Source organism: Drosophila mojavensis, unplaced genomic scaffold, assembly GCF_018153725.1.
Source record: "Drosophila mojavensis isolate 15081-1352.22 unplaced genomic scaffold, ASM1815372v1 contig_19, whole genome shotgun sequence".
NCBI classification, from domain to species: domain Eukaryota; kingdom Metazoa; phylum Arthropoda; class Insecta; order Diptera; family Drosophilidae; genus Drosophila; species Drosophila mojavensis.
In genome coordinates this window covers 3,890,371-3,905,450 of record NW_025318726.1, presented here as the reverse complement: position 1 = coordinate 3,905,450, position 15,080 = coordinate 3,890,371, and the positions used below count along the sequence as shown (strand labels likewise).

General features: G+C 39.2%; 1 long non-coding RNA gene across 2 annotated transcripts; it reads right to left on the bottom strand.

Annotated features, from left to right (window-relative positions):
- Positions 1 to 297: 297 nt before the first annotated feature.
- LOC26528262 lies at positions 298 to 5,306 on the bottom strand. Of its 2 annotated transcripts, none has more exons than XR_006356727.1 (3): positions 5,081 to 5,306; positions 966 to 1,338; positions 298 to 896 (listed from the first exon to the last, which is right to left on the bottom strand). It is a non-coding gene; the product is annotated as an uncharacterized LOC26528262 (long non-coding RNA). The 2 variants fall into 2 exon arrangements; XR_001449503.3 differs by having other exon boundaries at positions 298 to 881.
- Positions 5,307 to 15,080: the final 9,774 nt, after the last annotated feature.

Here is a 15,080-nt window from a genome sequence, read left to right as displayed (position 1 = left end):
TATATAAAAGACATAAATTTTAGACTTCTATCTACTTAAATTTAAGTAATAAAATATATATAATATTTATATTCTATATTATTTGTATAGTTGAAAATAATATATGGACGAAATATTATTAATATTTATATAATCATTTGACATTCTTCACTAATTATCCCAGACTTGATTTTTGTGTTATCATTATATTTCTCCTCATATCTGCTTATTTTTTTATTAGGCGTTATGGTTTATATAAAATTACTCCTATTTCTTTTTTTTTTATGGCATTTCACTATATAGAACTTGAAACAAATATGAGAACTAACATTTCTTTAATATAACGAAATTATTCTTATTAATATCGTATCGTATTCATATTAGTCGAATATATTGAAGTTCACATCTTTTATTTCATAGGCCTTCCCAAATACTTTTGATCTCGGCTATTCATGTCGCATCATCTTTGATCTCTTTAAGTATTAAAGTTGTTCCTTAAGTACGCGCTATCATTATAATATTTTCTCTCAAGTGCATAAAGATTTTTCTTGTTCTCCTTTGTTAAGCCTTTCATGCTGTTTCATTCCTAAGCCGCTCAGAATTATGGGTTAAAAGTATCGCACGACAATTTCAAGTTGCGGCAACATTTTGCACTTCCCAGAAACAGAAACAGAAACAGAAATGCAGTAACAGTGACAAACGAGACTCAACTTGTTGTTGTTAGTTTTGTGTTGGTTTTCGCTTTTATCGTCACGTCGTCGCCATAAAACATTATGTAATGGGTCGACGGCTCTGTCAAGTGGGTGCCCGCCCCCCGATGCTGCCTCTCGCCTCTGCTGATAACCGTTAACTGAGCCGCTTCTCATAGAGAGCCGCTGATATCATTGCAGCTCAGCCCCCAGCTAAATGTGGGGGGTCTGTGCATAATTAGTGGGTCAAGTACAATTGCGGAGGGTGTACAAACTAAAAATACATAAATTATTTACCATTTTTATAGTATCTCTCTCTCCGCTCTCTCTCCGTGTGTCTGTCTCTTTCACTTTCTATATCGGTGTCTGTCGCTACGGTGGTGCTTGGTTCGATCCTTATAGAGATCCGGTTTTTGACAACCTTTTTTCTGTTGATTTTCGCACTTTTGATTCGGGTTTCCAATTTCCGTCAATCGGTTTACAATTCACTTATTATGCAGATCGATTTTTGTTTTTATTTCATTTATAATTTTGTATTTTTTGTCACGCAACTTTTGAAATAGTTTTTATTACTTTTGCTTTGGGGGGGTTGATTCGGCTGTTGCCCGTCACTTTAAACTGGTTTTTACTGTTGTTGCTATTGCTATAGGTGTTTTACTTTTCAGCTGCACTGTAATTGAAATTGTGGTTTGTTGTAACTCGCTGTTGCTGTTGTTGTTGTTGGCTGCGGCGCATTTCAAAAATTGTTAAAACGCCCACTTAAAATATTTGTTTTTGCAATATTTTTATTTAAGCATACATATATATATATATGCATATATATATATGTAGTATGTGTGTGTACTATATATATAGCAATGAACTTTAGTTTGTTTTTAATCAGATATTATCACACACACGCAGACACCCACGCACACGCACACACACACACACACACACACACACTTTGGGTGGTGCCATCAATATAAATATGATTATGTGGGCGCCGAAATGTCGCTAGACTTAGTGCAGACATGCGTCTTTATAGTAAGTGCGACACCCAACTTGGCCATATAAACAAATAAACCAGTTGGAGCTGGCGCTGATTTATGCTGGCCCGCCGAACCGGTTCCCCAGTTAGAAGGGGCGCAATTGATACAATTTGCCAGCGGGTGTGGGAAACCCTCGTATCCCAGAGCAGAGCCAACTGAGCTTTGAGCCAACTGCAACTTCATGTGGCCAACGACTTTCACACGCCCCAAAAAAACTACAAAACATAACGAAATAAAAGAGAAAAATAAAAATTACGGGGCGAGCAAACAGCTGGCTGACTGGCTGGCCGACCTTTGCGGCCAGGGGCTGGCAGTGTGGAGTGAGGGGGGATGGGGCAGGGTATGGGGCAAAGGGTCAGCAGCAGCAGCAAAAAGTTCAAAGTAAGTGGCAGTCGGCAGTGCGCAACGCTTCAGCGGAAATAATCGTAAAGTAAGGTAAAAGTAAGAGGAAGCACAGCAAAGCCAGAGACTGGCCAAGAGCCCAACGCATTGGCAATAGCATAAAATAAAAGCTAAAACAGAAACACAGCTGGCTAGAAGACAAAGCAAAGAGAACGGCCAAATGGAAATGGAGAATGGAGAACGGAGAATGGAAATTGAGTTGAAGTTGGAAAAAGAAGTTGGCATTGGCGTTGTGGACGGAGATGGAGATGGAGTTGGAGATGGCCAACAACTAGCCGGCAACTGGCGGTTGAACTTGGCTAAAATAAATAAAGCCATACAAAAAGCGTACGAAGAACAACAGCAACAACCACTGCGGCTAGCGACTCGGGCTTGATCTCAACTTTAATTCTTGTGTCACACAAAAAGTTTTGAATGCCCATGGAAAGTGTTTGAGCGCAGGGTATACTTGCTGGCTAGGTGAGTATGTAACATGCAGAAGGAACTCTGAAGCATTTTAATCAAAGCGCTGAAGGAGCTAAGGAATACAATTCCAAAACGTAATCAAACGAGAAAGCACCGAATAATTAAATTTTTACAATGATCGATAACCTTTTCGGTTAAAAACGTCTTCAATCCTTAGTTAGTTGCGTATCTCAAGTATTCTAATAGCTAGAGCTACCAAGCCGAGTATAAAGATGTTTTTAGCTTTCTTCATTTTATTTTTTTTTTTTCTCTACATAGGGTATCTGTAAGTCGTGCATCGACCACTGTGGAGCAGTCTCTCTAGCTCAGTCGAAAAGTTCGACGAGCAAGCATAATGAAAATGAAATAGTTTTGTGGGCGCATCCATAATTCAATTTGTGGCTAATTGCGAGCAGTTTTAATGAACAGCAAAAATTGTGGAGCTGGAGCCAACTGCTGCAGCCAGTTAGCCAGTTGTGTTGGCCAATTTATGGGCCCGATTCCCTTTTGGCACGCAATTTGGCTCGCAATTAAATGTTTGCAGGCGAGTAATATAAAAATGAACAAATGGAAAAACTATTCGCATTTTATTTACTTGCTCTTGTGTGGAAATAACACGAGACTTTTTCACTTATTCACGCGATACTTTGGCAACTGCAATTGCTGCTGCTGCATTTTCTTCTTATTGTTCTTGTTCTTCGTCTTGTTCTTCTACGACTACGCTGCTTTAGCACCGAAACTTAACTGGGCTGAAATTTCAATTTGTGGACAGAGGCTGCCGCTGCAGCGCTGCAGCGGCTTTTAATGGCGAAATTCTTGCGGTTCACGTGTAAGATTTGTGGCATAACTTAACAGATTGGCGGTTCGCTCGGTGGTTCGTTCGGTGGTGCTGCTGCCGCACTGCAGAACTGCAGCACTGCAACGAGCTCTGGCTACGTGCTGGAATTTACAGATTGCTGTCTCGTCGTTATTTTATTTTTATTTGTACAAATTTAATCGAATTGAGTTGTAATGGAGCGTCTCAACTCTTAGAAATTTGTGCGAAAACTCAAGAAATAAATTTCGAGACTACAGCTGAGCTATTTGGCAAAGCCAGAGAATGAATTGTAATATCAATGCATTTCAATGTATATATAGGAATTCGAGCTCATGATAGAACTGAAAATATTTTGTAGGAATTGTTTTGACTATCTTAAATATCTTGAGTTTACATTAAATTTTAAGAGAAGCTGACATATGCTATTATTATTTATTCTCTTTTATATTCGAAATGAATTAGGATTATTTAAAATTAAAATTTTATATTAAAATAGATTTGAAATTAAATGGAATAAAATATATTTGAAAACATTATTATAAATTTCAACAAATAAAACCATATAGAATTGAACTGTTTGGGAACCTTTCAGTTCGTATTCTTTGAAATAAAACTAACGAATAATTTGCAAAAATAATTGCTCATTAACCAAGAAATAAACTTTTATAGATTTACGTAAAAATTCCTCATTTTCGAAATTCATTTGAAAGAGTTGATTTGCTCGTGGCATTCCAACCATATTTTTGCCAATATGATATAATGGTATATATGGTTGGTATGATAATTTCCAATTTTAATTTTTGAATAATCCAAGAGAGGTTTTACCAAAGATACATAAGTAAATCTATCTATAACAAAAGTCAAATTTCTATTTGAGATAGAGACGTTTTGAATTCACGTCAGAAATAAACTTTTAGCACAGGGAATTCCAAGCAGAAGAAGTAGAGTCAACTGGAGACACAACACCTTATATGGCTTCTAGGCATTCCACATATGTATCTGTTCTCTCTTTTTTGCCCTTTCGCTTATGGGAATTTGTATAAATAAATATTTATTTTATTTGTATTTTGTGCGGAGTTCGCAATTAATTTATGGCCCGCTTTACGAGCTGATATTATTTTGAAAATGCTTTTCATTTAACCCAATTTCTAGGTCTTGAGCTCCACTTTTCTGTGTGTGTTTTTATAGTTTTTTTTATTTTTTAGTTTTTTTTTAAACTTATTTTGCCTAGAGTTTTGTTTATTAATCCAATTTTTGCTGTGTGACTCATTTGTTGTATTCGAAAGATACAGAGATACAATGAGGTAGCTAGAACCGAAAGCACTTTTGTTCACATGCCAGCGATCGGTAATTTTATACTCGATTGTTGTTGTTGCTGTAGGTAAATGCACACCTTAATTGTTGTTGCTGGCCATTTTTTTTATAAACAATTAAATTTTGCTTTGTTCGTTTGCCTGCAATTAAAACGTTGAGATACAAATCCAGCAAAAATATCTTATTGCACTTATTACACAAACTAATTGGAAACGGTTTCCGCTTTCCGATTTATTTTAGTTGAAATTGTTGTCGATGATGTATGTCGTTATTATTGTTACTATTGTTGTTGTATTATTGCTATGATTTATTTGAAATTGTTGTTGTTTAGCTTTAGAAATGCGATAGGCAAAACTTTAACTGTGTGTGTTTGTGTGTTGGAGTGTATGTGTGTGTGTATATACTTTGATTTATAATGCCTCAAGTTTTAACTGTCGACGATGGTTGTTGCTGTTTTAGCTATTCTTGTTGTTGTTGTTGGAGTGATAGTTGTATTAGCTGTGCCTTTAGATTGTTTTTATTTATATTTTAGCGTGCGCACGACGAGGCAGCTAACTGCGTTTCTGACATTAGACTGAATGGCCCGAACCGAAAACTGTCGCGGTCTGAACTTAACTGCGCCTCGGCAACGACTACATCGGCTCTCTCAATTGTTGTTGCTGTTGTTGTTGTCTAGTTCGTATGTCGGTTCGGTCGTTCACGCGCGCGTTGATATTCACACATGCTGTTAGTCCGTTAACAGCGCTGTTGTTGCTCTGTTATGCTCGTGGCAAACAAATGACTGGCTGGTTTGGTTGGCTGCGTTGGCTTGGCAATCGTTGCGCTCTCGCATTCGTGCGCTCTTTCGTGCATGTAGCGAAGCGTAGCGGTAAATGCTTCGGGCATATAACACACATTCGGCACCGGGATCCAGCCATCGTCGTACTCGCTGCTCGCCCTTTCATCACATTTGTTTTGGTTTCGCACTTCGCAGCACGAAGAGCGCATACATTGTGGATGCTAAGAGAGGAGCAGCAACACCACTGCGCTCTCTTATGGATTGTGTCTAGCTAAGAGAGCCGCACACAACTTGGCTACAGCATAAACGGGTACAATTGGACAACTTTGGTGCTTGAGCACTTGAAAAGATGAAAGCGAGTGCTGGTACCCTGCTCAAAGGGAATATCTAAAAAAAAAAAAAAAAAAAGAAAAGAAAAACTAGAACTAGAAGCAATGCGAGCACTGACAATAAATCACGTGCGCCTCAAACTTGGCTCCCAGTTGTGCCTGCTGCAGCTCAGCTGCTGCTCAGCCCAGTCACAAGTAAAAGTTGTCGCAAAGAAATGCTCGCAAATCATTTGCCATGTTTAGAAAACGACGCAACTTGACACAGTTGCCAGATTATACAACTCTAACTAAAGCTAACCTCAAACCAGACCAGACCAGACAGACAACAGCTCTCCGACTAGGAATTCCAACGAACTGGATTCAGCAACTGAAGCCCACCTAGAGAAACCAAGTGTCGCTCAGACAGGCTCTGGCCAATTGCCTGCGGTTGCCTTCGTTCCCACCAACAACAACAACAACAACAACTACACAACAATTCCAACTACAACAACTACACTTGAAATTTCATTCACTTGGCTCAAATGTTGGTTACTTCGAGTACTCCTCGACTCTCGCCTCTGCTCTCTAACACTCCACATGATCACGAATTCATTTACACACACACATACACACCTTACATATGCGTATGTATGTGGAGCGTATAGCAGGGCATAAAATCTTTGATTGTGCATACCCTGTAATAGTAATAAAGCGAGTTGCTCAAGACGCTAATTTTAAAGTGATTTTCTGGACGGACTTGTGCTTGACTCACATACATATTACTATCGATATAAAGATAAGTGAACAAATATGCATGGAACATGAATATTTGTGGCTAGGAATTTTCGCCTCAAAGGGTACCGACTAGCCGGCTAAAATATCTGTTTATCGCCTTTGCTCTCGCATTGCTTGCTCTCGGCGTTCGGGGGACACTTTTTGCTTTCGTTGCAACTTGCACTTTTTGCTGCACAGTCCGCTGCTGCCTGGCGGCAAGTGGGAGCTGAAGTGGAGCGCGGAGTGTGGAGTGTGGAGGGGGAGCATTGAATTGGCCGGGAGTGTCCGATTGGCAAGCAGGGTTCATTAGTTTGCTATGCAATGGATTGTTTGTTGGTCAGGAACTGTCGCACTCCGCGCAGACAGAGCTGAAGAGTCAAGAGTAGTTCAATCAGTTGGACAATTTATTTGAACATTTATTTCTAGGGAACTAGCGCAAAGGCCTCAAACTCCCCTCCCACAGCACGAATTCATTTAGATAATTTGTCATAAAAATTGATCAAACAAGCGCATATTGAATCGGGAAGCAGATGCAATTTGCATGTCAACTCTGCTCGCCCGGCGCCTCCCTTTCCCTCTATCCTTGACTCACAGCATATGCGTGTATGTGTGTGTGTGTGTGTGAGGGTTTAGTGCCTGCGCCCTACAATGACAGCCAGTCACGATTTCCCATTTGCAATATTTATTTATTCATAATTTTGTTCAATTTTTTTGTTGTTGTCGCATAATCAGCGTCGTTTAGTGGAGCTAGGCAGGTGTGGGGGAGAGGCAGGGGAAGGGGTATTGGCCATGTTATCGCCAACTGACAAGTTACCCCAAATATTTGGCATTTCTTTTGAGTCGACTTCTACTTGATGAACAAAAGCAAATTGCTTTTTGGTCGAATTGTTGTCGTTGTCGTTGTTGTTGCTTTTTCTGTTGCTGAACTGTTTGTTGTTTCATGTCAAAGCGTAATTACTATGGAAATAATATTTTAGGCTAAAACTAACTACAGTTAGGGGCGGCGCATGCATTGTAGGTCGCCACGTGTCGTGTTTTTTTGGGCTCATCTGACGTGATTTGCAGTCATAACTTGGCTGAGTTTATTGCCTCACATTTGCATGGCCTAATCTGCTAGCGAGCGAGAAGGAGTGAGTGTGTGCGAGACAGAGAGAGGGAAGGAGGATGATACGCGTTCTTGTTTACACGCCAAAAACAAAGTTGTTACAATTATGGGAAGCCAAACAGCCGGTGCGGAACTGTGCGAGCAAGAGTTGCAGCCAAGCAGAGCTCTAGCCCAACTGAATGGCATCCACAACACAATACACGATCCACACACACAGGTAGCCGCGTTTACTCATTTGGCCGGAGCAGCTGCTGCCGTCGCGGCTTACCTTTTGGCCAACTGCTGCTGGGCCACAATGAAGAACGAAGAGACATTAAGTCAGGTGCTTCAGCTGTTTCGCTGGGGGTTGCTTTTTCGGGCAAGGTGAATGCACCGGCTGCTGGCAACGGCAGTAACGAAAACCAGTCTAGAGTAGTTCATGCAATTGCATTTGCGCTCGTAAATGCCGCACAATAACAATGACAATGGCAAACGCCTCTAAGCCCTGACTGTCTGTCTGACCAGAGTCCACAGGTCCACAGGTCCACAGGTCCACTCGTCCAGTCGTCCACTCGTCCAAGCCGAGTTCCAGACATGCCCAGATCGGTGACCCGCTGCCGAGCAGGGGCCCAACTCGAATTCCGACCAGTCAGGCCAGTCATTGCGGCACTCACTAGCCATAAGCTTTAGCATTTTGTTTTGTTTCTTGTCTTCCAACTCACCAAAAAAAAAAAAAATAATAATAAGAAAAAAAGAGTTTCCACACTGGTTACGTACAGCTCTATGTGAAGGTAAACAGAAAACTGAAAAATGTGCTGTGGCTCACTTTTTACTTATCATATTTCATTTGCCTACACAAAGAGCTGACAGCCAGCGAACAGAGCTCATTTAATGGCTAAAGAAATGACTCCACGAATGTCTCTAACGAAGTCAAATCCACAAAGATGTATCATTTAATGAAAATTCGATGAAATAATCATTAAATGTTTCGCTCAGACTAGATATTAAAATCTTTCTGCGAAATATTTATAGTGAATGAAACATTAAATCGTGTAAACCCTCGAGTTATAAAAAACAGATTGTCAGAAGACAGTCAGACTATTAAACAATCGAATGCCGCGATAAATTAATTTCAATTTTAATAATGAGTATGTGTGTGTGTGTGAGTATTACTGAATGTGAGCTGCGTTAACAAAAAGTCGTGCGACTAAGCACTAATTGTCCTCCAAATATAATATACTTATAATATTCTTAATGTTCGCTTCAAATTATTTTCAAAATATTGATAATAAGTGTTGTTAGACACGCTATTAATACTACTATTTTATATATGTTTGTATATATGAATAATTTCCAAAAAATGTAATTGAAATAATAATCTACTTAACGCTAAATATTATATTGAATAAAAAAAACAAATAAAATATTATTAATAGAACTTACTATTGAAGCGAATTTTCCAAAAATGATCTCTATTTATTCCTACATTTTTACACCTTACGCTACTATTTTTATAAAAATCTGATTGAATATCTGACTTAAGTTTTCAAAATAATAAGGAGACTTTTCAGAATTCACTTCTTGAATTATGCAACCGAAAAGCAGCCCTTTCATTTGTTGCAAGTTTTGTGGAGAGCGGCACTTCTATTTTTATAATCGTAACTTAATTGAAGGAATTTGAATAGGCCTGCTTTACCCCATTTCCAATTTGCAGAACTTCAGCGCTTGTCCCACTGTCTTCAGTGCAGATGCAGACAATGACCATGTCGGCGCATATGAACAATCATTGAAATGCATTATGCATGGCAGATTAAACAAAAATTATTAGCTAACAACAATTGCCTGAGGCAACTAAGGAGAGAACGAGAGAGAGAGAGAGAGAGAGAGAGAGAGAGAGGGACTTATTGTGAGTTGCGCTTGGCAAAAATATTTTTGAGAATTACGGGAAAAAGCGTACGTTCAATGCACTTTGACCGTTCCTCTGGATCGGAACCTAGAAAATATGGTCAGTCGGAATGAATAATGCAAAAGTTGGCGGCAGCTGACGCCATAATGCAATAAACAGCAAAGCGGGTTGAATGATGGCATAGCGGAGCTGCAGAGTGGGTGAGCCAATGGTGAGCAAATGGCGGGTAGGGGGCGTGGCAGGGGTGTGGGCAGATTGACAGGCGATGGGGACGGCTATGCCTCAATGCGTGCGCAGCGGCGAATGCTTCCGTTTCCGTTCTTAATAGCTTTATTGTGATTTACTCAACAGTGGCAGCAGCAGCAGCAGCAGCACCGAATAACAACAACAGCAGCAACAACAACAACAACATTAAGCAAAAGCAATCAACTGAATTACAACAGCGTTAAAAGTGCATTGATGAAGGGGCAGGAACGACAACAACAACAGCAACAGCGATGTCACGAATAAAAATAACAACATTTAAAAAAGTATATATGCAAGTAAAATAAAAATAAAATAGTAAAACATAAAAAAACAACAGCTGGAATTACGATGAGCACAATTAAGGCAAACGTGAAAAGCGAAAAATGCAAAGAGAATTTTAAATGGGGCTTTCAATTTTATAAATGGGAGAGCTATATGTCGCATTATCTTGAAATGTCATCTAGTATATCGCGCTCTTTATGTATGTGTGCAACTCAAACTGTTTGAGCTGATTGACTGATGGACTGATTGATCGAGAAGTATGCGCAATAACAGACCGAAATGGGTGCAAATGGTTTATCATTTTGTTTTTAATCGAAATCATTTTAAAAGTTGTTCTTAGCCAAAAATTGAAATGTTTTACTAAGTGGAAAAAATATCATAAACATAAATTTAACAAGTAAGAACGTTGCAGTCGGGCGTTACCGACTGCGGAATACTCTTTCACATCCCATCAACAATTTAGTAGTTAAGTTTCGCTCTAATACTGTAGAATATACAGGTTTTTTCGATTTGCCACGCCCCAACTGGGCGTAGACACCTCATTTTTGGTCAGAAAGAGATAACGGTACCCTAACTGCAAAGTTTGAATGCTTACCCTCAAAATATGTGAAAATTACAGGGTATTTTTCGATATGCCACGCCCCTAAAGAGGCGTAAAAATTATTTTTAGGGAATCGATAGAGGAGGCTACCAGTAACTCAACTATCCAAATTTGAAGCTTCTAGCTATTATACTTTAGGAGATATAAACTTTTGCGGTTTGCCACGCCCCCTGTGGGCGGACATATATCCGACAAAACTTTTTGGTCTTGGGTGATCAGTCCGAGTATATATACAAAATTTGAGGTCTCTGCCATCAATAGTGTCCAAAATATAGGAGAATTTAAAAAATCACTATATCTTCTGGTCCGATTTGCCACGCCCCCAATGGGCGTAGACTTATAATTTATCTTCAGACTTTATAGAATCATACCCTTAGCTGACGTGCAAAATTTCAGCATTCTAGGTTTACAACTTTAGGAGATACAGTTTTATCCGATTTGCCACGCTCCCAATGGGCGTAGATATATCCGCCATAGCTCGTGATCTTGGGTGGTCAACGCGGACCTACATACCAAATTTCAGCTTTCTAGCTCTTCAACAAACATGATTTCTGGTATATCGGAAAATGCATTTTCCGATTTGCCACGCCCCTAGTGGGCGGATCGGGAAAATTTTAACACTTTATAAATCGGAGATATACACGAGTATGTGTTCCAAATTTCAAGTCTTTAGCTTCAATAGCGCCGAAATAGATTTCGTTCATACGGACAGACGGACAGATGGACGGACGGACAGATGGACGGACAGCAAGACGGACATTGCACAAAACCAATATACTGATTCACTTTCGTGAATGAGTATAAAAATTCCATCTGTCCCACACATACCAAGAGAAATTAACTAAGAAACTGGGCTTAGCAAACCTCGGGACAACCTATGAATCTGCTGGAATTACTTAACTAATTACTAACTAAAATAATTTGGCGAAATACAAACATGAATTTATGGTTGTTCAGTTTACGCATTTCTTTAAAAAGAGATGAATATACATACATATATAGAAAGAGATGTGCCAAAAGAGAAGCATCAACTTAAGTCAACTCCCTTAAGTTTACCTTTTTACTGCGTTTTATCGAATTGAATTGAATTTATTTGTGATATTCTTTAAGAAACATTTTGCACAGCGAATTTACTACAATGTTAGTTAATTCTGTAAAGTAGCAAGCCCAATCGATATCATAAAAATATACATTTTGCATATAAATGCATGCATGATGTTTTTCTGAATTTTGAATATTTTCTTTAAGCGAGCTGAAGTCCTACTTTACATTTGGACTCGATTTTATTCTTGACAAATAAAGTTAAATGTTTAATACCAAAATTTTAACAAATCCCTCATGAAACAGTTGCTAAAAATGTTCATCCAGATATTCACATTTTATTTTATATTTTATTCCTCCTACAGACATACAATTTTCATTTTTATACCCTGAACCCATTTTCAATGGGAAATCAGGGTATAATGGTTTTGTTGAAATGTATGTAACAGGGAGAAGGAGGCATGGCAGACCCCACAAAGTATATATATTCTTGATCAGGGTGACGAGCTGAGTTGATTTGGCCCTGTCCGTCTGTCTGTCCGTCTGTCCGTCTGTCCGTATGTATGAACGCGTCGATTTCAGAAGATATAAGAGCTAGAGTCTCCAAATTTTTAATGTATGCTTATATGCAATTTATACAATTTCGGTTTTTGTTAAAATTTAACCCCCACCTCTAAATTCACCCCCTCACCCTCACTTTTGTAAAAAGCGTATTTCAAATACTAGAGACTTGTGCTTTGGCAATTACATGCATATTCATGTTATAATCATAATCTAAAAGTTTCATGAAGATCGTACGTCCATAAAAAAAGTTATTAAACAATTAAGTTCTCATAGTAAGCGCACACTGCCGCCCATGCGTGTTTATGCGTGGTTGCTTGTGTGTGTATGTGTTGGTGTATGTGTGTGTGTATGTGTGTGTGTGTGTGTGTATGTGTTTGTATATGTATGCGTGTGTGTGTGTATGTGTGTCTGTATGCGTGTGTGTGTATGTATGCCTGTGTTTGCGTACGTGCGTGTGTGTGTGTGTGTGTGCGTGTTTCTTGTGTAAGCTGAAAGTCGCGAAAAAGTATTGAAATATCTATTGCTCCAAGGGTTCAGGGGATCTCGTAGTCGAGCAGTCTCGACTAGAGCTTTCTTACTTGTTTTCTATATCTTTCAGTTCCATTTTTCTTAGCATTAGCATATAAATATTTTTTTTTTTTATTTGCCACAACTGCTGTGCTCTGTAGGATTTGTTCAGAGCCTTTATTCGGATTACCTTTTTCGCTTGCAAACTTACTTTTTATGTACAGGTGAATTTCCTGTTTGCTTCGATAGCTTTAACTTGCGTAAATTGAAAATTTTTCAAAAGAATCTCAACTTAATGAGTCAGAAAAGTGTCACCAGAGGTTAGCCGTTTATTATGGCTGCAAGGGGAGTTGTCAGCAACAACAACAACAACAATAACCACATATAGAACAACTACAGCAAGAACAACTCGTTTGCCTTCGGCATTGTGGCTTTTAATGAACTTTATGCCCACCCGCTTCCGCTTTTGCTTTGGTCGCTCATTTTTTCTGTTTTATTTTATTTTCTTCTTTTTGCTGTCTCTTTGCGCATTTTGTGCGCGCTTTAGCTTTATGCTTTTGACACGCACAAACACACACACACACACGCACGCACACATGCAGAGAGAGAGAGAGACAGTATATAGACAGGTATGTGTAATTATTTGTCACACCTGAGTTGGCGCACGGCTCAGACAACCGACAACCGACAGCAGACAACAGGCAACAACTATACAAAAGGCATTTGGAATTAAAAAAAGGCGTCTCACTTGGCTGCGCCACCAGCGAAGCGACCAACCGACCAACCAACCGGCCAACCACTTTTCTAAACGCTATATGCCACACTCATATACACACTCACTCGCACTCGCACTGGCACTCACATTCACATTCACATCTACACTCATTTCTATATAGTTGACGTCTGACGGTATGCCACATTATGTACTCTATATAGGCAGATACATACTTGTTTATACCCCGTAATTTGGCCAAAGACTGAGTAATGCCTGTCCGTCTCTCTGTCTGCCTGTTTGTCCGTCTCTCTGTCTGTCTGTCAGTCAGTGAGCCAGTCAGTCTTTCTGTCTGTCAAACAGAACAGAAATTCGCTTCATATTTACCTTTTCGCTTCCTTCTTCCTTTTCCATCCCACATAATTTTTTTTTACTGAATGACGTAAGCGCATTGTTCCACGACTTTGACCAACGATATGGCTGCCTTTTAACGCTCATTGGTTGGGGGTAGAAACTCCACGTATATTCGAGTATACATGGCATAAAGTTTGATTGACACACTCATACATATATTAATTTGAGCACTGTTTGAGGCGATTCTCCCTCACTCTCTCTCTCCCTCTCTCTCTCTCTTTCTCTCTGCCTGAATGTGGCGCTTTGGCAGTGGGCATATTATTGAATTGTTTACACAGGACTCGAGCCAAAGTTGGCAGGCAGCTAAATTACATGTTGCTGAGTAGAGCAGTTCTTAATTTTCGATGCCCTGAACAACAGAAAGAAACTCAAATTGTCCATGCTCAACTGAGTTTGCCTCTGAAAGCAAAATATTATTGTTTTATTTGCTCATGAAATCTCTACAGCAAATATTTCATTTGCTCAGCATTTAGAATTATGAACTTTTTCTATTGATATTATTTTGTTAAATTTGTAATGGGGAATTCACCGGGTAATTTTTATTAAATTTAGAAAGAATCGAAAATTGTTTAACATTAATGCTTTAGAATGTTTTTTTTTAATTTAAAAAAAAAATTGTTTTTTGTACTTTTAACTTCACTTTGCATTTTCCAATTAATTGCCAACTATCGATGACTTTCTCTTTCAGTATCGATTATACCATTTTAGTATAATCGATACTTAGCTGTAGTAGCATCCTTTTAGTTCCTATTGGCCTGCAATTTTAATAGGATTTTGTCTATGTAATTAATATAGAGTCTTATTTTATATTTACATTTTGTAGATGGACATAATCGTTATAGACTCTGGGAAAATCTTACTATATTTGTTATGTTGTAAAGTGAAGGTTAGCTGTAACTATTAGAGAGGGGAGGGAAAACTTTCTGTGGCCAGTCTACGATTGCACTGGGTCTTTGCAATTTTGAATGTGAGTCTGGTATTTGAATAATTTGCTGTGTGATTGAAACGCACATTTGGGCAATTGGCCGCTCGCTGATTCGCAGTGCCGTTAGATCTGTATGTGGAGCAGCACCAGCTCCAGCGGGGCAGCGAATGGCAACGAAATTGAACTTCGCTTGACTGGTCAGCGAAACGTGCAACAATTTGTGGCAACAGCGCCACGGGGTTTCTGCCACTGCCGCCGCTGC